The sequence below is a fragment of the Pogona vitticeps genome, chromosome 1 (genome assembly GCF_051106095.1).
Source record: "Pogona vitticeps strain Pit_001003342236 chromosome 1, PviZW2.1, whole genome shotgun sequence".
NCBI lineage: Eukaryota > Metazoa > Chordata > Lepidosauria > Squamata > Agamidae > Pogona > Pogona vitticeps.
Genome location: NC_135783.1, coordinates 299,506,248 through 299,528,792, shown reverse-complemented (window position 1 = coordinate 299,528,792; position 22,545 = coordinate 299,506,248). Strand labels below are relative to the sequence as shown.

Below are 22,545 nucleotides of genomic sequence, written 5' to 3'. Positions count from 1 at the left end.
CTGTGAGATAATTTTCTGGTTTGATTTTTGGTTTGCAAAATCCAGAATGATGGGCTGCCTATACAGTCTTATCCTCAGTTGTTTGGCAGTGGCAGATTATCATGTTGAAAAATCCATTTCTGGTAGAAAAGCTGAATAAGCTTTTCAGTCTTGCCTGTGTAAGCATGGGTTTGGACATTCCAAACTAGCATTACCGCTGAAAAAGCTATATGCAAGCTAAAAGGAAATAAATATAAGGACCTAACTAAGAATATGTTAAAAACGTATTTGGATTGAGTGCTTCCCATTACTGCTTTTCTTTTGAAAGAATAATGGATAGTGTGGAGCAGGGGTTCTCAAAGTTATGTTATATCTCACCAATTATTGCAGCGAACCAAAGACCAAACATGGTACGAACAAAAATCTAACTTTATCTGAGAAGCATCATTTAATTTGTAGTCATTCTCTTTTGATGATGAAATTATTGATTATTTACGGTAGGTCTTAAGGAAGTCAAGATTGCAAAGTAAAAATAAACAAAAATAAGTAGTTCCACTACCAGATGAAAATTGTAGTGATATTGTTGGGTATAAATTTCACTGCGACAGTGCCTGTAACACATAAAGATAAATAACCAACAGAATGTCGCAGCTGGCAGTAAGATATAGGGACTATGGGACAGTGTCATCTCAGCAGTGGGTGAAAAACCTGTATCTCAGCTAGACCTGCTTCTGCATCCTCCTGAGAACCAACCTCTGGCGTGGAAGATGGAGCTAGTTAGGCCTAGTCTCTGCCCCCATGCCATTCACAAGGAGGGTGGCCACATACATGAAATAGGGACAGGGCACAAGGTTCTTCTAACTTCAATGGCTGTTTCAAAGGCAATTTCAACAGCTGCAAATAGTAATGCAAACTGCTAAGGCTGCTGAAACATATTCTTTCTCACAACTACTAAAAGCACAACAGCCTCATGTCCTCCATTTCATACAGCGACTTGGAAGGAGAGTGCAGCTGGGTGAAGAGAGAAGGCGGCTGCACTTTCTATGACCCGCCCTATGAGCTGTACTACCCAGGAGGTGCAACAGGGGAAGCAGCAAGCAGGGGAAGCTGCTCATGCATTGTGGGCCCAATCCTTCAGAGAGGGTTAGTGCAAGCAAGGAGGAGGTCGTTAGGAGCAGTTCATGCTTCCTTTAGCTCCACCTCCAGCAGTAGAAAAAATTGAACTACAGCAGCTTCTGGCTGAGGATTCCCTCTTCCTTGAAGGGTTAAGAAAAGAGATGAGAGATTGCTATTTTACTTTATGGTTGCTTCTCCTCACCCAGTCAGTTTCATTTGCAAGCAGCATTGTTAAGCACCTTTTTTTTTTCTTCCCCAGATATGTGTTTATCTTCATTTTAGTTAGGTCCTAGGACAGGGGTGGTGGACCTTTAGTGTGCCAGATTTTTTGTACTGCAACAACCAGAATCTCCAGCCTGTGTTGTCAATGATAAAAGGTTGTGGGCGCAGCAGTCCAAAACATCTGAAGAGCTGAAGTTTTGCCACCCCTGCCCTAGGAGATGTCCTGTGCTATGAGAAAGAAAGGGGTGGGTGGGGGGCCATTCAAAGGGAGGGAGGGAGGGAGGGAGGGAGGGAAGGAAGGAAGGAAGGAAGGAAGGAAGGAAGGAAGGAAGGAAGGAAGGAAGGAAGGAAGGAAGGAAGGAAGGAAGGAAGGAAGGAAGGATGGATGGATGGATGGATGGATGGATGGATGGATGGATGGATGGATGGATGGATGGATGGATGTGGTATTGAAACCAGTAAGGATTTAGCAACAGAAGTTAAAAACGTACAAAGTTTTTCAGTATGGAGCTTGTTCATGGACACAAAATGGTTCCCAGTTAAACATCATCCCTTCATGATAGTACAGTGGTGCCTCGCTAGACGATGATAATCTGTTCCACTGAAATAGCTGTTCAGCGAAATCATCGTCTAGCGAAAAGCATTTCCCCATTGGAATGCATTGAAACCTGTTTAATGTGTTCCAATGGGGAAGAATCGTCATTGTCTAGCGAAGATTGGCCATAGGAAAGCCAATTACAAACCGCTGATCAGCTGTTTAAATAGCTGTCTTGCGAAGCTTAGATCCTGAAAACACCTGTTTTGCGAGCACGGAGGGAGCTGTCAAAATTGTTGTCTAGCGAAAATTGGTTTGCGAAGCAGGGACCAAACATTGTCCAGCAAAATTCCCCCATAGGAATCATTGTTTTGCGAATCGCTATAGCAATCGCAAAAAGTCAACGTCTAGCGAAAAAACTGTCATGTGGGGTAACTGTCTAGCGAGGCACCACTGTAAAACTAATCTTGTGCATCTTTAAATTCTGAAGTGCAACTTTTGAGCCATCAGGTTTTATGTCCTCTTTCCTTTTTTTCTTGTTTGGAAAACTCCTTCTCTCTTCACTTAACCTTTCTCTGCTCCAAGGGGCTTTTCCTTAAGAGGGGCCAGCCCCTTCTGTCCTTACAAAATATGTTACGAGATTGCGAGCTGGCCGGGGTCAACAGGAAGATACTTCCGGTTCCGCTCTTCCTACCAATTTCTCCACTCTTATATTCCTGTGCTACTCTTAGTAAAAAAATAAAAACAATGTTAGAGATTTAAGCATTTGCTTGTCACATATCATTAGTCTCTAATTAGTAACTGTAGGAGTAGACTATGCTAGCATCTCTTTCCTGAAGCCACTGAGCAGCTTATACAGTAGTATGGTGATTTAGACACCGATCTGCTTAGCTTTAACCACGTCAGAGGATCACCTGTTCTTTAGGCCCCAGTTTCATGATGAAATGGAGGAGGAAGAGCAGGATTGGAAATATACTTTTCTCTGGGGAACGTGTATAGTATTATATGACATAATTTATTTGGACAATGCTCTCCTTTTGAAAGCTTTCTGAATAACTAATATCAGAGTCATTTTCCAGTTGCATGTTTGTTGCTTATACTGTACAGAAGGGATCTGAAAGTCTAGTAATATGATTAGGTAGACAACGTACCAGTTTGGGGAGGCTAATATATTGACAGGACATAGTGATATACATAGTGATATACTCAGAAATGATTCTTTAAAGTATAACTTTCAGTGAAACTTTTTCAAACTTGGCTTATTGAAGTTTCTGGCAAATGAAACATCACTCTTTCATAAATGTTACTTTAGACAAAAGATGTTAAAATATCATGTGGCTCAGGAAATTGATTGGATCCACAAAAGTTCATCTTGAAACAATTTTATAAGTCTTAATAGTGCTACAATATTTTGTTATTGTTTTGTTGACTTTGTGCTCTACAGTCTACAAAATTATTGTTACTTGAATTGGCTTGTAAGCCCCATCTACGTAGGACTGTGGTAGACTCTTGTTTTTAAAATAGGGCAACTTAAGAATTCTCCATCTTGTTGTTTGATCCATACTTACAGTTTTCCTAGAAGCAAAATAAAGCAATACCATGGAATAAAAATAACAAAATAAAAAATTGTATTCTTGAAGTATTTGTAGCTGATTGCACAACTACAAATACTCAACAATCCCACACACCACATCAGAACCCAGACAGAATTCTAGCTCCTGTCCTCTGAAGATGCCGGTCACAGAGACTGGCGGAACATTAGGAAGAAAAACTTCCATGACATGGCCAAACAGCCCAAAAAACCTACAACAACCATCGGATCCTGGCTGTGAAAGTCTTCGAGAACACAAAATATTTTTTTTCATCAAAGTCTAGTGCAACCAGTGTAGAACATTAGCACTAACACTTAAATTTGTTCATACCCAAGGCCCTGTGAAATAGCAGTATTTTGACCTGGTGCTTAATAACCAGCCAATAACATAAAGTGAAATTAAGGAGTTTCATTGTTTCAGTGCCACCACTGAAAAAGCCTTGTGCTCTTTCTCTCTCTCATATAACTATCCACTGCAGAGAGTGCATGAAAAAGAAGGTGGGTTTTTAAAGATTATCTTAGTGCACAGAGGCAGATTCATCTAATAAATTTAAGAGCATCCTTTGCCTGAAATACTGAGGTGTGTTATTAGAGAACCACTGATAGAATAAAGAGACTGGATTCATATTTGTGTGTTTGCTATAGCTGTTAGCAGTTAGGTGAGAATTCTTGTTTTATGTCTCTGTATATTCTGTGTGTTTCTGCATCTGATGGCAGGGAGAAACTGTGCAATGGCTTTAAGCTAAACATAGTTTTAATATCAGCTTTCTTAAGGAGCTGTCTTTTCTTATGTCCAAACAATTTATTTTCCCATTCTCATAGTGAAAATTGCGAGATCAGCACACACTCCATCAAAACTGTATGAAAACTTGTTTTAAATAGGATTGACTCCTCTTTGGCTCTGATATCTGTATCCAGTACAGTATTGTTTATCCACAGTGGTAAAACATTTAGTTGTTAAGCTTGCCTTTCTTTTTACATTTGAAAAAGAGAAAAATAACCTGAAATTAAAGATACAGTTTTCTTGAAAAGGACTTAATGTTTGATTTAGAGTAATTAACATAGAAGTACTGTCTGTACTTTCTTGAGCCCTTTTCTGTAGATCTTGTTTGCATGTGTTCAGACTTGATTTCTGCATGAGTGAAAGTAGGGGAAAATACTTACTCATAAAACAATCCCCATAAGCTCTTGTATGAGCAATACTGTAAATTATGGTAGATCTGCAAACACAGTTTTCTTGTCGTCGTTGTTTAGTCGTTTAGTTGTGTCTGACTCTTCATGACCCCATGGACCAGAGTATGCCAGACCCTCCTGTCTTCCACTGCTTCCTGGAGTTGTGTCAAATTCATGTTGGTTGCTTCATGAACTTTAATAGTTTTCTATTAGCAAGTAATTGTTAAAGTTTTTCCCCCTGAAAGCATGATATTTTTTGACACTCAGATTAAGGTAGAAATAGAGGGTTTAAGTTTTTTTTTTGTAAGGCGTGCAGCTCCTTTGTCTCATTTTACTTGCTGGAAGGTTTGGTTGTAAAAAGTGGCTTTGATCCAAGAAAAGTCTCAGATACAATTGCTTGTCACTGCAATTTGAAAGGTTTTGCCAGGTTCACTTTATATTTTTACATTGTGGTTGTGCTCTCTCTCTCTCTCTCTCTCTCTCTCTCTCTCTGTGTGAGTGAGTGAGTGAGTGAGTGAGTGAGAGAGAGAGAGAGAGAGAGAGAGAGCAAGGACACCATGTGTGTTAAAAGAACTATAGGGTACATGCAGCACATGCTTTCCTTGTCTAATGTCATGGCCAGGGTCTTGTATCACTCACTATATGTTATCTAGTTACAGAGCTGGGAAACTCCTCTGACTGCCAGAGAAGACAGTACTAGGTTGAACAGATCTTTTGTGTGCTGGCTTTAATTTTTTTTTTTGTGGTCTTCTGCAATTATTTCTTTTTATGAGTATACCTGTAATCTACAGATGTGCTGTTAAGTGACAGGGCAAGAAGTGGTTCCCTAAAGTTATGGCTTAACTAAGGTGTGTTAACGAAAGGGGTTGTGGGCATTCACTCTCCGTGCTCAACAACTTGGTAGCCATGTTCCCTCTGTTGCAGCCAATGCAGCTGGGAGTCTTGCAACAACTTCTACGGCCAACACATTTCTGTGCCATGAACTTTAAAGGACTACAGTCCGTCAGATACATTAAAGTCATCCTCGATTGAAACGCGTCTATATATGTGGATGAGTGGAATATATTGGCAAGATGTGCAAAAAAAAAAAAAAGTTTCAGACAACTAATATGAAAAGTGCTTTGCTGGATCCCATCAAACTCCATCTTACCCTGTATTATCTACAAGAATCCAAGCAAGCACCAGGCAGTCCACCAGTAATTGTCCTGGAGCCTACTGGTAGATAATCGTATGTTCTTGGTCTGAGATTTCCTTATTCATTTACTGATTATAAATTCCCAAGTGCAGCCTTTTCTGAACTTTCCTAACTTGTGTTTATGCTGGCTCCATAATACTGAATTTTCCAGTGCACGATTTGCTTAAACGAGCTCTAGAGACCTCCTGACTACATACAGTCAAATCGCTGAGCATTAATGTTTGGCACTTCCCCCTACAAGGAATGTGGCAAATGCAGCTGTAAGATGGTACATGGGGCCACTCCTGCCCAGCTGTTCTCAGGTTGTCGTTGCTGGCCAGGATGGTGGTGGTGGTGGTGGTTTCTGGCCTTCCCTGAACCAGCAGGCGAGAGCTGTGAGACCCTTCCCTTCCCCTCCCGCGCAAATGTTTTGCGGGTAGCGCCTTATCTTCTTGTTGCACTCTTTCTGCAAATGCACGTAGTAAAAGCCGTCTGTTGCAGGAGCTCCGGTGCTGTCTTAGATGCAAATTGAGAGTGGGGAAGGGAGGGAGAAATGCAGATTGCTTCCTGAGAGCTGGCGAGAGGAAGACGGTGTTATGATGGGGAACTGAAAGCTTGCGAATGCCGTGGTTATCAATAGCTGCCTTTCATGCCCTCTCAGACAGGAGCTGATGCTGTTGCACAAGAACAGCCGATGAGTCATGCCAAAGCAGCAGCTAGGAGAGGCCTGGCTCTCTTATCCAGGGCTTTTATTCCTTTTCTTTTACTCTGGCCCGCTGGTGCGTCTTGTGTCCTATATTTTGTGAACTCCCGCCTACCCGGGCGCAGCTGTTCGAGTCGGTGGGTAAGGTGAAAAACAACAACAACAACGGGGACCGAGCCATCCTATGCACGTCACATCAGAAGCAGGTCGCGTTGAATTCCATGTGATCCCACACACCCCTTAAAAGTTTGCACAAGGTTTGCAGCCTTAAAACTGCAGCGGCCCTCCCGAAGCTTCCCGGGACATCCGTGCACACCGAAGAGGCTGTCGTTTGTTTCTGTGCGTTCGCGCGCACAGGTCTGCACAAGGCAGATAAACCCGATCCTGTGTGCCTGGATCAGGAGGACGGGTGCCCCCGCAATCCGGGACAGGCACACTTCTTAGGCTGACCCAAGACGAATTACGGGGCACGCGCTTGCCTAGGATCAGGATCCGGACTGGGCGTTTCGGGGTCCCGGTGGGGTGGTGGTCGCATCGGGTGCTGCAAAACCCCCTCCAGGATTTGTGCTGCCTGTCAGTTTTGGGGGACGTAATTTGATGGGCTGCCAATTTGACTCTCTCCCGCGTTTTTCCCCCCCGCGCTCCCTTCTCACCACCGTCGAGTTATTGAAGTTTTTTTTTTTTTTTTACATTTCTGATCAGCATTGGTTTGTAGCCCAACGCGTCTCGGGCACACGCATGATTTCCCGGCGAAGCCTCGAAAAGCGAGAGGCCAAAGCAAAAGTCTCTCCAAGCTCCGGGTGAAAGTAAGTCAGCCCTATTCCGGGCAAACCACTGTTTCCAGTAACGTGATCGCGCTCTTCCCCCTGACCTTGCGAGCCTGATCGCGAGGTTGCGAATACGTGCCAGAGCAACTGGGCCGCCCCGCCAGCCAAGCACTTGGGAGGGACGGGCGAGCTCCAGGCTCTCTCTCTCTCGCTCACCCACCCAGAGTGTGGAGCTCCACGGGATGGTTATTAAAGAGGAGGAGGAGGAGGAGGAGGAGGAGGGGGAGAGTTTCTTCTCCTAATAAGGCAACAGGAAACGGGCGGGACTTCGGCCTGCTGTCGGGCGGGGGAGCCGGAGCAGGAGGCGGTTGTGCTGATGAAGTGGAAGAGCTGGTTTTCCTTCTGTTGCAGAGCCGATGTGCGTATGTGTTTTTCTCCTTCTGCAGGAGGCTGCTCCACATTTCCTTGCCGGGAGTTGTGCAATCGCTCCGCTCGCAGAGGGGGAAAAAAGCGCGCGCGGGGGGAGAGGGAGAGAAGAGCCAGCTTCCGCCGCTGTCGCTGCTGCTGCTGCTGCTGCAGTTGCAGTAGTTGGTGGCCGCCTTCGTCGCTGGGGGTTTGCTCGCTCTCGTTCTCCCTCCCACTCCCACTCCTCCTCCTCCTCCTCCTCCTGTTTCCCAAAGTGTGATCTCAAATCTGTGACTCAGAGACTTGCAATCCTGTTACGGCAGCGTGTGGTTGGCGGAGAGAGGAGCGAGCCGTGGTCTCCGGCGGTCTTGATCCGGCGAGGCAGGTACTGTACCCTGCAGGGCTTCGGGGCGGAGGAAGGGACCGGCGGGGGCGCGAGGTCCGGGCCACGGCTGCACGAGACGGCGGGCTTTTGCAAAGAAACTTCCTGCCTTCGCCCCCCCCCCCGGGTGTGTGGGGGGGGAGAGAGAGAGCGCCTGTGGAGAGCAGCGGATCAGTGGGTGTCGCCTTGCCTGCGCGAACCCCCCTGCCCAGCCCCCCCCCACCCGTGGGAGACCGAAGGGGAAGTGAAGCCGAGCGGAGCCTTGGGGACTCGCCGGGCTTTCCTGTGGGGCGTGGGAACGAGGGGGAGGTGAGGGGCGCCTCGGCCGCGCTTGCAGAGCCCAGCGGGCCTCGGCGGGTGCGCGCGTTTTCTCCGGGTGTTTTCCCGGTGCGACACAAGCAGCAGCTGCGGAGCGAGGCGGAGAGGGCGGCAGCCCCGAGAGGCTTCGCAAGGCAAGGAGGGTCGGCACGCGAGGACGGGCAAACTTTTCTTTGCGGGCTTCCCTGCGTCTGCAGGCGGCGGCGGCCCGCGTTGCGCGGCTCTTATCTGTGCAGCTACGCAGGTCGCTCTCTGCTGCTCGGGAAGGAGGCAAGGCTTGCCTTTCCCCCCACGGGCGGCCCACGGGCTGAGCCGGCCTAAGATTAAAACCCCCCTTCCCCTCCCCCGGCTTTGCCCGCGAGTGGGGGCTGGAGGGGGAAATCCAGGGAGAGGGACCTCGCTAACTCCGTCGGGACCTCAAAGGCACGTTTTCTGGAACACGTCCCGAGTTTAAAACCCTTTGCTTTCTCCCACCATCTCCCCTCTCCCCCCCCCCCCCGGCGTGCCTATAAAGCACTTTAATCCTGTGATCGTTCAGTCGGAGGAAATAAGAGTGTGTGTGTGTGGGGGGGGTCGTCGGATTTCTAACCTGTGGCTTGTGTCAAAGAAGAGGCACAGGCCATGCAACACTTCCTGATTTCGAGTGGCCCACCCCCGCGCAGTCTGCCTTGTCCGCCCTGGTTAGGAGATGAGTTGAATCCGGAGAGACAAGCCTTTCCTTTTAACTCTCGGCGTCTTGCAGCTCCTGGTACAGATTTTCCTGTATTCTGAGGAACACCATCGGGCGCTTTATTCCACGTTTGTTTGTGGGCTGCAATGCCTTATTTGCTAGACTTGAGTGGATCCAGAAAAAGTCCCTCTCCTTCATCTTCCGATAGCTCCGCCCTGAACCTTAAAGTTGTATTTGTGCATGTACTTCTTCTGCCTTCGTATCTCTAAAGGGTAGGTGCTTTGTATGAGACGTGGAAGGGGTTATTCCTTAAAAGAAAAAGAAAAAGAAACCCTTATCGTCGTTGAGTTGCTTTAGTTACTACGTCCTCATCGCACCTGTAGAATGATTTCTGTCATTAACTTTTCCGGCAAGTGTGTGTGTGTGGATCCGGTTGTGTTTAAGAGGTTTCAAGAGAACGAGAACGGAGTTTGAGAAAAGGATCCAGGTGCTACTTAGATTTCTGAGCTGCCACCCTTCCCCCCCTTCCCAAATTGCGATCTCTTCTTGTTCCAGCTAGTTGTTGGATTGCAGAAGTAGCAGTAATGTTGAAAGATATTTCTACATTACAGCCACAGTGACTGGCCAAGGGTGTATGGCATAGCTGTGGCCGGTGACATCACTCAAGTTGTTCTGGTTCATGTGGAAAATCGATGGGAGCTTTGCTATTAACTGGAGGGCCTAATTGGTTCTTGTACCTGACACTCTTGTATCAGAGAAATGTGCGTGTGCCTTGGCTCTGAGACAGGCAGCTTCCAGCCAAATCTGTTTCATGGTAGATCAGAGAGAGCGAAGGCAAAGTCAGATGCTGTTTTACTGGTATTCATCCTCTGTGCTCCAACAGAGTGTACATTGTTGCAGACCGTACTTTCTGATAGATACAATTACATTCCAAGATTCTCTTTCCTCCTTTTTTTCTTCTTCTATTATTTTTTCTTTAGGGAGGGAGGAGTTTTTAAATTAATGAGTGGCCAAATGTATTATCTCTGCAGTTTTTGTGGCTGGATAACTTGCTTCTGCCTGATACTGAGTTTGAAATCACTCGTTGCATTTAATTGGTTCTGCACTACTGTTAATAAAGAGCAGACAAAGGGATACATATGGAAACTGCATGTTATTTGTCTTCCTGTAGAACTTATTGAGTAGTTGATAGCAGTGTTAAATTTGAACTTGTGAGGTGGGCCTTGTACAAAAATGCCAGAATGTTGTGTCTTATACCATTTCTGCTAAAGTGAGACCAAATCTAACCACACCTCCACATCTGTTGAGCTGCATATCCCATAAGTCCAGCCAACACAATTAGGGATTATGGGAGTTGTAGTCAAAACAACTTGGAAAGTCCTGGTCCCTTAATCATAAAAACAGTGGTTATTTTTTTATTATCCCACAGAGCCTTAGGTCGCTGAATAACATAGAATAAGCTTTTGTGGAAGAAATCCTGATCTTGCTCTTGCCACCTGTAGCCTCAGAGCGAAGGTTGAGAAATAGACATGCTGAGTTGCTGGAGACCTGGTCGAAGAAAGTTTCAGTGTTATTATGTGAGATCTTGAGTTCTGCTTTGAAGATATGCCTTCCTTTCTTAAGAGTATGATCTGATGAAATGAATGATTGGAACTTTGATGGGCAGTGTGAGTGGTGTACAAACGCCTTTAAAAACTATTTCATATTCTGCACTCCTTCCTTAATTGAATCAAAACTATTTCCAGGCTAATATAATTAGTCTGGGCAGAGGAGCAGTAGAATCAAGAGCTGTTTGTTCCATAATACTTGCAGTTCAATCTTGCACGCATACAGATTTCAGCAAGGCTTACTCCCAGGTCATTGGATTGCAGTAGCAATGATTTTGTATCTCTCTCTTTGGTGTTGATCCATTTGCTGGGAATGAGGAAGAGCATAATGGAAGCCTTCATAACTGTCACTGCATGGAGAAGGAATAGAGTTATTGCAAACTCCACAGGTTTCAGGCATCTTGTTACTAAAGAATGAACTTAATGACAGCCTGTCTTGCTGTGTGGGTGGTTGATAAGAGTCTGGAAAGATGGAAGAGCACAGCTGTATGTGTCCCAGCGATGTGCTGTGGCAGCAACTGGGAGAACCAGCCTATAGCATGTGTGTTTGAAAGTACTGAACCATGAAGATGATATTTTGAGTGGAAAAAACAGTGGGGTGTTAGTGTGCATAAATTTGGGCTGGTTTCTAGTGCAAAAAACCATGACTTGCCTTTCTGTCCCAACTCAGGGCCTCCCTTGAGTTCTGGGTGATTGGTGGTATTTATCTGTTCATGCTGCTTTAATCCAGTATGGTGGTCACCTCTTACCTGTTCATCTTTGTGCTGATGCACATCCCTGCCCATGCCACTCAGAGGGCTGTGTACCTCACTTCAGGAAGTTGTGACTTACTGCTGTGTCAGCCTATGATTTGCATAATTCTAATACTCCCCGCAAAGTATGTCTTTTAAGTCATGGATTTTAGTTGTTTTTGTTGTCATTCTTGCATTTCCTGACAAAGACACTGTATTGATTCATCATTGCAGCAATGGAAGCTTATATGGGTTTCCATCTCAGTAAAATTATTGGGGCATAATCAAAAAGTGCAGGTGGATGCAGCCCACCTGTTTCTTGCATTGTGAAGCTTGGGGATGAAGGAGTGTGGACTGAAATGAATGGATTTGTGCGAAGGTGGTAGAGATTACTTACTTGAAGACAAAGACATGTTTGAGTGCAGCATGTTAATTGTGTAGGTTTGTAGGTGAAGTATCCAGAATATTGCAGAAGGAAAACTGGTAATTAATGGACCAGACAGTATGTTTATCTATTGATAAAGTGTTAAAATATAATTTTAGACCTAAAAAAATAAGTGGCTACTTCAGCTTCAGTTTTGGGATAAAGGTGGGGGTAGAAGTAAATTAAATAAACAAATACAAATAAAGAAAAATATTTTCCTGATGTTGTATTTTGGAAGCTCTATAAAAGTTCTCTAGAAGGACTGCTTGGAGAATTCCATCTGAACTGGCCAGAAATACAGAACTAAATTTGTCCTGGGTGGGAATTGCTTCCTCAGTCAGTTCACATTTCTGTATGCCACAGTAATGAGACATTTGTCTACCTAATTATTTTTGAAATGCAGAGTTGGGAATACATTAACATCACAAATAAGCCCATAGGAGTGAGGTAAAGTAACGAACCTAAACTTGATTGGGGTTGTCATATATGAGCAGTTGAGCTGTAATTTGTATTGATAGTTTAAATATTCTTTAAAAATCTTGAATTTTACCTAACATGCTATGTTTTGAATAGGCGTTCAAGGGAGAATAAAGTTTAAATGTGAGTACTTTTCAGATTTCTGTGATGTTGAGAGTTCATGATTTCAGGCACAAAGTAAAAAACCATATTCCTTTATACCAACTTGTGCAGTTTCTCACATGGCTGGAATATTCACCTGCTGCTAACAGGTAAACCTTGTAGGTTTTTGTTTTGTTTTGTTTGCTTCTGTTTTTATAAAAGGCTGGATAAACTGTAGAGGAATTGATATATAAAGTTTACAAAGCTGATGTTGTCTTTTCATGCTTTTTAACACAGTTCGTAAACATGTAATGTAAAATAGAAAGAAATTACATAGCTAACTGGAAAGTCTTTTTGACTTCATATCCTTCAAGTAGTGAAAAATCATTTTTATCTTATATAATCCAGCTGTGCTACCACTTCATTATATAACATTGTTTGCTTCCCATCAGCTGATTCCTTCCAATGTTATGAAGGTAGAAATAATTTTTATGGTATCCAAAATACATAGAGGGTAGGACATAAATCATGACTACTGAAGAATTAGACAACTTTAATGTTGACAATGAAGAAATTAAAATTGTTAAAGATGTTGTGTACCTTGATTCAGTCATCAAATTGAGACAATGCCCAATAAATCAGAAGAAAGCTGAGACTCAGCAATGAAGAAATTAGAAAATGTCATCAAATGTAAAGATGTTTAATTGGAGACCGAGACCAAGGTCATCCATACTCTTGTATTCCCAATTACTATGTACAGGTATGAAAGCTGAACAGTGAAGAAAGCTGATAGGAAGGAAATTGATTAGTTTGAAATACCATGCTGGAGAAGAGCTTTGCCGATACCTTGAACTGCCAGAAAGACAAACAAGGGGGTCCTAGATCAAATCAATCCTGAACTATCTCTGGTGTAAAAAATGATGTAACTGAGGCTGTCATACTTTGGGCACATCATGAGGAGACAAGATTCACTGGAGAAGACTCTAATTCTGGGAAAAGTTGAAGGCAGCAGGAAAAGAGGAATGTCAAATATGAGGTAGATTGACTCCATCAAGGAAGTCACAGCCTTGGGTTTGCAACAGCTAAGCAGGGCTGTTGAGGACGGGACATTTTGGAGATCATTCATTGATAAGTTCACCATAAGTCGGAAGCAACTGGATGGCACCTATCAACAACAGCAAACCTCTGCATGTTGCTTGCAGCATAGTTTTTAATGCAACTGTTTTCATCAAGTTCTGGAAAGGCATGCTACTGTGTTGCAGCAGAAACATTGGCTGCAGGCTACTAGATTTCTCGTGGCATGAAGTTTAGTAAGTTAAGAGTCTGGGGTGTCAGATATGCTGTGGTAGGAATGTATTGTGGTTTGTATGCATGCATTCACGCATGCATGGAGACACTGTACGGAAAACTAAGTACAGTAATGAGATCACAACAAAATGAAATGTGAAAATTTAGTGTGCAGGTTGAATTGCCTTTATGCGGAACAGTCAGCAACCATTCACAAGGCTGTGTTGATGCCCAGACTGATGTGAAATTTTATCTCACTACACATGTTAATTAGCTTAACGATGTTTGGTTGTTAGAGCATTTTAAACTTTCAGTTGCATTTTACACACACAGTCCTCTACTGATACAAGATAAAACTTATTATAAATAATGAAATGGACTATTGTCCAAAACATGGATGCCATAAACATTTGTTGGTATCAAAGATGTCAAAAGACTTGCAACATGATATATGAGAATTCAGGCCTGTTCTCTCCCTTTAGAACTGTCTTCTGTTAGAAAGAAGTGGAAATTAATAGTGCTTAATTTTTGCAGTACAGTATAATGCCAGTTATGTTCTTTAGTGGGGTGTCTTGTCCATTTGTGATGAGCCAAAGAGCTAAATCTCTGGTAGTCAACTGCTTGAATACAAGTAAATTGATGCAGGAAGAATGGAAAGAAATAGAATCAATAACAAAAGCAACTGGGAGTTGTTAATAAGCTTATTTTTTAGCTCCTACATTTGTAGGATATGTTTGCCCCTTTTGCTAGTAATTTTTTCTTTCTGATGAGCTACTTTGGCAAGAACCCTTCTTTTCTTCCATTGTTACATTTCATACATTTGTCATCACACCATACTAATCTTTGTGCTACATAAATCTGTTTATCCATTAATGAGATACACACCCATCCTTTCTTCTGGCTGAGTTCAAAGTGGTTTTCTCACTACTTTCAAAGTTTTCTCAATACTTTAGAGGTAGTGAAGGAATTAGAAAAAGACATCAAGTGATACAAGATGACTGATCCTTGGTTACCTGGTGAGTTTGATGGCTCAGTGAGGACTTGAGCTTGGCTATCTCAGCTCCCAGTCCAGCACTAACCTCTACCCTATACTAGCTGTCAGTAGTGCAAGATTCCGGTCCCCAGTATGTTAGGTGATAATAGTTATGTGCTGTCAAGTTGACTCCAACTTGCAATGAACTTCAGGGTTATCCAAGTATAGAGTACTCAGAAGTGGTTACTGTCCTGTATACTTTGTGCCTGAATATGATGCAAGGCGTTGTGCAGTTTTAAAAAGAGTGTATTGGCTGGGAGGCTTACCAGCTACTGATGGTTTTGGGGTTGGGGCTTGTCATGTGGCAAAACTGGAGCCACCTCGGAAGCTAAAACAGCATCGATGCCTGGCTAATGCCATGCAACCTTGGCACTGGCCACTTGACAGTGTCGTTTTGGCTGGGATGGGGTGACTCTTCCCCCCCCCCCTTTATGGCAAGTGGGCAAGGCTGTCCCAACTCCAGTGCTGTCAGTCGTAGCTGGGCACCTCCAAGCATTGGGCAGCCTGCAAGCGGGGGACAGCCCCACATCCAACTTTAATGTAAAGGTTCATATGTATGAATCAGGCAGTTATATAAAATGTATAGTTCTTGCCCAAGATTCTACAGCTAGTGCATTTTTCTCCTACCTTCTGTAAGATTGTTTGAAGCAGTCCTGAACTGCTGCTTATATTTAATTAGAATATTAGATACTTTTGTGCTGGGTATATAATATGAATATCAATACTAGAAGTGTCACTTTTCATCATTCAGGTGATGAAAAGTTTTGAGCCTCGTGGCACAGTGGTGAAACTGCAGTATTGCAGCCAAGAGCCTGCTCACAACCTGAGCTCAGTCCCGATGGACTTGAGTTAATTGACTCATCTTTTCATCTTTCTGAGATCAATCAGTTGACGGCCACGCTTAGGGGAGGGGGGAGGCAATGTGTAACCTGCATAAATAAATTGTAAATAGCCCAGAGAGTTATTTAAGTGCCATGGGGTGGTATATAAGCAGCACACTTTGCTTTTGGTTTTGTTTTGTTTCCCGCAGCTGAAATTGTTTACCTAGGAATAAATCCCACTGGACTCAGTTGGAGTTCTTTTTGAGTATATACATAGACGTGTTGTAATGTAAGGCTCCAAAGTGTCTTCTGTAACATGCACTAGTGCTTGCTTTATATCACATTAGAACCATATCCATCTGCCTCAGTGTTGTCTACACTGTCGGGCAGTGGCTTTTTAGGGGACAGGTGGACGACTGCAGCCTCCAAGATATTATTGAACTGCAGCTCCAAACATCTGTCAATGCTGGCTTTATTGCCTAAGGTTGCAGGGAATGGAAGACCAAGAGCACCAGGGGTTTTACTATTTTCCTTTCCTACTTGGAGATGCCAGGCTCTCCAGCACTGAATTATAGCCCTTCTCCAAGACAATTCTAATCTGTGTGTGCTCTTTTCACCTTTTGGTCTTACTTTATTGCTGTAGTGGTGTGTGTGTGTGTGTGTGTGTGTGTGTGTGTGTGTGTGTGTGTGTGTGTGTGTGTGTGTGTGTGTGTGTGTGTGTGTGTGTGTGTGTGTGTGTGTGTGTGTGTGTGTGTGTGTGTGTGTGAGAGAGAGAGAGAGAGAGAGAGAGAGAGAGAGAGAGAGAGAGAGAGAGAGATGGGAGAACGCCCTGTGCAAATAGTGAATCTGCTTAGCCTTCAAATTCTAATCTCTTAGTGTGCAAGCTTCAGCTTGCCCTGTTTTTCACCCTTGGCCCAGATACTGAATTTGCACTACAGTGGAAAGTACAAAGGGGAGCAAAGATGACCTTTGGCATGCGGGTACTCTCACCGAGTTTCTGCAAAGTTACATTTTTCATGCAATAAAATGAAACATTTAAAACATAATCATTTTTAGCTTCCTCTGTTAGCTCATTTGTGTCAGTTTATTTTGCTCTTGCAGTGTTGTAGCAGCTCTAGGAATACTAGGACAGGCAGAACTTCTGGCCAGCTCTGTGTTATTTCCAAGACCGACTGCAGTTCCTGCATGGCTGGCATAAACACGGTTTACTGTTGCTAGCAACTACCTTCTTGGCAGCTGCAAAGAAAAGAGCCTAAAATAGCCTAGTTAACAGCTCTATTAATCGTTAGCAAATAACTTGTTTCCAGAAGGAAGGAATGTGTACATTTGTGCAAAATTGTCGAGTACTGTCTCTTGATCCTACTTATCCATACACGAGGCAGCTCTAATTGCAGTGTTTCTCATAACAATAAGTAATACTCATGGCTCACTGTAGCATGTCGCATTTGTCAGTGTGATTTCTGTAACATCAAGCAGTGAGACAAAACAAATGCCACAGATCTACTTTTGCTGAAGTGAAATCGGCTGTGTTGCTTCCCTATTTTCTAGAAAGCCCCTGCTCATCTACCTAGTTTGGACATCTGCAATTTCCTTTCACAAATGACTGCTGTTTTCTTTCCTCTGTATGCCTTCGAATGAAAGGTCTCTGCAGCAACTGATTTAAGAAACCTTAAGTTTGCATATTCATGTGGTTTTTTCAGAAATCATTTTCATATTCATGTGGTTTTTTCAGAAATCATTAAACTGAGCAATAAGATGTTTTTCAGTCTTTTTTTCCCAAATCACAGTCATTCTCTAATATCTGTCTAACTTCGTCAAATACTCCTATCATTTTTTATTAAATAATCATTCTGTTTCCCTCTTAATCCCCTCCAGTAATATCTTCTACAGTTTCTGCAGTGTTGTTCTTGATTACTTCCAAGTCCTGATTCTAAGAGTGACTTTATAGGGATGCACAATGATATGCCTTCATTTAATTACTGTGTCCAGAAAAAAAGAGAGAGCCAGAACCCATTAAAAAAAAGCAGCACTAACAATTTTACTGGGTTGGTGAGCAGTTGTTCCTTGAAAAGGGTGTGGGATAAGAGACAATAAATTGCAGTGACATATCGTTTTAAAAGTGGAGAGCCCTTCTGTATGACACTTGGCTGAAAGCCACCTTCTGAGTCACATTTGTTCTTACTTTGACCTGCAATGCCATACTGATGTTCCTCTCTCTAACATATCAGTTGCTAGAACATATTGAAGAAGTTGAAAGGAATGACAACAGTGCTGTTCAAGTGAAAATGAAGAAACTGTAAACTCGTATATTTTTGTCCAGGTGAAACTGCTGGTTTTAATTTTTATTTTTTTTAAATGATATAACAGTTGAATAGTTAAGGAACAGACTAAACTTTTTAATATAGTATTTTAATACTTCTGTCATTCATGCAGAAAGTAATATTCAGATATGAGCTAAGCAATGGTTCCCAGCTTTGGTTAACCCATGTGTGTTCTTGGACTACAGTTTCCAGAAACCTTCATTGCCAGATGTGCTGGCTGGGGTTTCTGGGAGTTGCAGTCCAGGAATATCTGAGTTACCCATGGTTCGGGAGCACTGAGCTAAAGGATTATAAAACAAAAACAGAGTCAGATGCCGCTCCAAAATGGTGCACTTTTTAGGCCCTAGATAAGACACCTTCAGTAAGGAATGTACTACTTGTAGAAGGGCCTCGTCTGAAGACCGCAAGGCATGGGCTATATATGGGAAGAGACACTAATTTTGGCCCCAGGAAGTTTTAGACTTTGAAGTACCAATATCTTTGAACTGAGATTAGAATAAAATGCTCAAACAATGCAGTTACTTCAGAAGAGCAGCAATAACTTTTGCTTAGCTGAACCAGTTTTGTTTGGCTGAATCAGTTAGAATTTTGGTAGCTACATTTTATGTTAGTTGAAGCTTCTATATTGTCTTCGTGGGTATTTGCAAATAAAATGTATCACAGTAGTCCAGCTGGAAGGATCTGTGTGGCCAGGAAAGCCTATTGGAAGAGCCGTAGGTGGTGAACTAGCCAAAGCTAGAAGAAAAGGTGTCTTGCCACTTAGGTCATCTCAAGTGTCCACGTAAAATCAAGCAACAACCTAGACTGCACGTTAAGGGATAATGCAGTCTTAATCCAGAAGAGGCCAAACATCAATATTCTTGAATCCAAAAATCACCTACGTACGCACATGGGTTTTGTCTTGCTAGGATTCCACCTGGCTTCTGTGAATGAGTCTTCACTCATTCCATTGGTGAATCCTACCAAGGATTTGGTCTGTACTGCCTGTGGAAAGACACTTTTAAATGCACGAGCAGGTGATACGTTTGTTAGACTACTAAAAAATCAAGCTATCTGTGAGGTCCTGTGCATCAAAGTCCATTTCCTTGGGCCATGAACCAATGTCTTGTGGATAGTGCAGAAAAATTATAGAGATGAGAGTCCTGAAAATTTATGGCAGGTTATTGTGCCAGGCTTGGTTTTTAGAGATGAGTTAGAAAAAACACAGGCTGTTTTGAAGGTAAGGTTTTCAGACTCACAACAGTTGTTGATTGGATATCACACCCCAGCTGAAGAAGAACACTTCTGAAATTCTGTTTGGCCAAGGAAGAGGGCAACACAACCTAGAGACCTCCAGGAAATTGGGGTTAAAATCTAATTTACCCTCTAGGCGGGTCCAAATTAAAGCCAGATTGATAATATTATCTGGTGGTTGGAAGTAGGTGTTTCCTTCAGTTTGATGGACTTTGTTAACTGCTGTTAGAAAAGCAAACAGACAAACAAACAGACTCTTTCATTATTAGATATAATACTCTCTCCTGGTTTTTCTGTTCTTCCCTTTGTGCTTACAGAATATTTGGGGGGGCATTTTATAGGAGATGTTTTCTCTTCCTCACTTAAACCTCCAATGTGGAAGAATGCTGTGCTGCTGTCATTTCCCGCTTTGGGAAGCAGTAGGTGGTGAGTGGGAGGAAAAGGGCTGGTTGCAGCAGGCAGCCTGTAGGAATTTTAATCATGCTTACTATTTGCAAGGCTTGAATCGGTGGAATTTCATTAACTAGACTGATGCGACTGTGTGGTTGGAGGCCAGCTTGTGGGCACGTTCTGCCCAGTGTTAGTTGACCCATGTGTACATCCACACATTTGCTCTTTAACTCATGCCCAAAGCTCTCAGCAGTATCTGTCACTGTTGATGGCAGTTTCCTGATGAGGATGAACTTCTACAAGACAAGGACAACCAACGACTCACTCGTGACCTTTCCGAAGGCTATCCTGTTATTGCCAGTTTGCTCTCCCAGTGAAAAAGCAGATAGTTTCTGCATTAATAGTATTTCAGGCAGCAAGCAAGCAAAGAAATGTTGTTGCAAGGTTCAAGGGTCTTTTAGTTTGGCTTGGCTTCCTTTCTTGTTTTGCTTATAATTTCATACAGATGCTCTTCATGTGTGCTACTGTAAAGGCAGTTAAAGAAGAAAGTGCAAAAGCAAAGTTAAAGATGAACATGGTAATGACTTCTAACTATATGTTGACAGCAAAGAAATCAATATTGTTCCAAAGATTTTCAATATATTGGCCGAGTCATCAGTCAAAATGGAGACTGCAGCCAAGAGATCAGAAGAAGCCTGAGACAGGAATTAGAAAAGATCCTTAAAATAATATGTCATTGAAGACCATACTGTGGGATTCCTGTTTACTATGTATGGAGGTGAAAGCTAGGCAGTGATGATAGCTGACAGAAAAAAGATGCATGCTTAACATGAGATGGATTGATTTGATAAAGGAAGTTGCAGCATTTGTTCAGGAGACCTTAGCAATGCTGTAATTTTTTAAAAAAATTAAAAATTGTTAATTCACACTAATATCCAATCCACAGCTGCCCCAGCTGTAACTTTAAAACAGCTCAAAGGCAGCTTGCGTCTTTCCTGACTTAGATCTGGTGAAATCCATCTTGCCATGAACTTTTGGACTTCACATTGGTATACACCTGACAAAGTGGTCCTGATACACAAAACCTTACAGATTGTATAATGATTTTTAAAAAAATACTCATAAAGGCACTGCCTACTCTTGCATTTGTATTATGAATTGTTAGGGTTTATCTTGTTCTTAATGTTATATGACATGAAGTCAGAACCAACTTATATTGACATTAATAGGACTTTCAAGGTGGGTAAGATATTTAAGGAGTGGTTTTACCAGTTCCACACCCCCAGTGAATGTCCATGCTGTGACTGGTAGTAGCTTTACAACATCGGTATTCAGATGTAACACTAAATATTGGTTTGATGTTACATGAATGAGCTGGGATGAATTCTCCTTCCTCCTCCCATTCTGTCAAATGAGGAAACTAAGACAGGGAATTTAGAAATGTTTCCATTGCTTTCCATTGCATGCATTTTCCTAGTTCAGTCAGATGCATGGAGATGGTGGCATAAATTAGCTGAATCAAAGAAGCTAGCATCAGGAACCACAGTTCAAAGTTGGCTTGTTTTAAAACATGTGCTCGGGTTGACTTGTGAAGTATTGAAGGAAGATATAAACTGGAGATCTTGTCATTTTACTGATCATGATAAGCTGCACAGGCATATCAGCTGTTCTACTTGCTATAGTCCACTGATAGGTCTCTTAATGCATATACTTAGAATTCGTTGTCTCCGACACATTTTTGGTATCACTTGGCAGGACAAAGTTCCACATAGAGTAGTCCTAGAATGAGCTGGAATTTTTAGCATGTATACATTACTGAAACATTGATGTCTACATTGGCTTGGGCATGTCATGAGAATGGCTGACGATCAGATTCCGAAAGATCTCCTGTATGGACAATTAGTGCAGGGAAAGTGTCCCAGAGGGAGACCACAGCTGTTATACAAGGATATCTGCAAGCGGGATCTGAAGACCTTCGGAATGGACCTCAACAGATGGGAAACCTTGACATCTGAGCATTCAGCCTGGAGGCAGGCAGCACATCATGGCCTCTCCCATTTTGAAGAGACCTTTGTTCAGCAGGCTGAGGCCAAGAGGCAGTCCTGAAACCAGCAAAATCAGGGAGCTGGACAGGGGACAGATTGTATTTGTCTTCAGTGTGGAAGGGATTATCACTCTCGAATTGGCCTTCTCAGCCACACTAGGTGCTGTTCCAAGACCTCTATTCAGAGCACATTACCATAGTCCTTCAAGACTGAAGGATGCCTAAAAAAGAATTTATAGTATTTTGATATAAACTCATTATATTTTATTAAAAATATTTCCCACTTTATCTTTTTGTTCATTAACTTGTATGGATGCATTGACTTGGTTGCTGCTTTCTGTATTTTGAGAGGGCCAAGACATTGATGATTGTGATTGTTTTGAAACTTGCCATAGTTTGTCATTGTAACTGGTTAGAGAATTTAAAAAATTCAGAGTAGGAGTAAGGGTATAATTGTTGCATGGAGTAGTGTAAACTGTGGTTTCCCAAAGTTTTTTACTGGATATTTTAAACTTTGTCATATATAGTCTGTAGGTAACGGACATGGTGGCGTTACAAGTTAAACCGCAGAAGCCTCTGTGCTGCGAGGTCAGAAGACCAACAGTCATAAGATCGAATTGATGTAAATGCAAGTAGAGAAATAGGTACCACCATGGTGGGAAGGTAACGGCGTTCCGTGTCTAGTTGCGCTGGCCATGTGACTATGGAAACTGCCTATGGACAAATGCTGGCTCTATGGCTTGGAGGTGGGGATGACCACCACACCCTAGAGTCGGACATGACTAGACTAAATGTCATGGGGAACCTTTACCTTTACCTAAGGGCTTCTAGGGAAATTACCCCGGTTTACTGGTGAGATCTGATACTTTAGGATGGTAGAAGAAAAGAGACAAGAGCTGTAACAGGATTGCTTAAGATTGAGTGAATGGACATTAAAAGGGCAAACTTGGTTAAATGTAATTGTGTAAAGTCACTGAGGTGAAAAATCCACAGGGACCATGCTGGGTAGGGATGCCAGGCTGATAAAATTTGAGACTTTTTAGTGTAGGAAACAATGTGAG

At 42.8% G+C, this 22,545-nt stretch overlaps 1 protein-coding gene across 6 annotated transcripts in view; it reads left to right on the top strand.

Moving 5' to 3' along the window:
- The window catches only part of MIDEAS (mitotic deacetylase associated SANT domain protein), a 92,767-nt gene that overhangs the window by 11,361 nt on the left and 58,861 nt on the right, over positions 1 to 22,545 (top strand). For 3 of the 6 annotated variants that reach the window (XR_002302040.3, XM_020810167.3, XM_020810165.3), the window contains exon 1: positions 1,616 to 8,050. The exons of 1 other annotated variant lie outside the window; for it this stretch is intronic. The gene's annotated coding sequence lies outside the window, so the exon portion shown is untranslated. Of the gene's footprint in view, positions 1 to 1,615; positions 8,051 to 8,281; positions 8,357 to 22,545 lie in introns of those variants that run through there. 2 more of the 6 variants (XM_072986204.2, XM_078391094.1) reach the window with 2 other exon arrangements.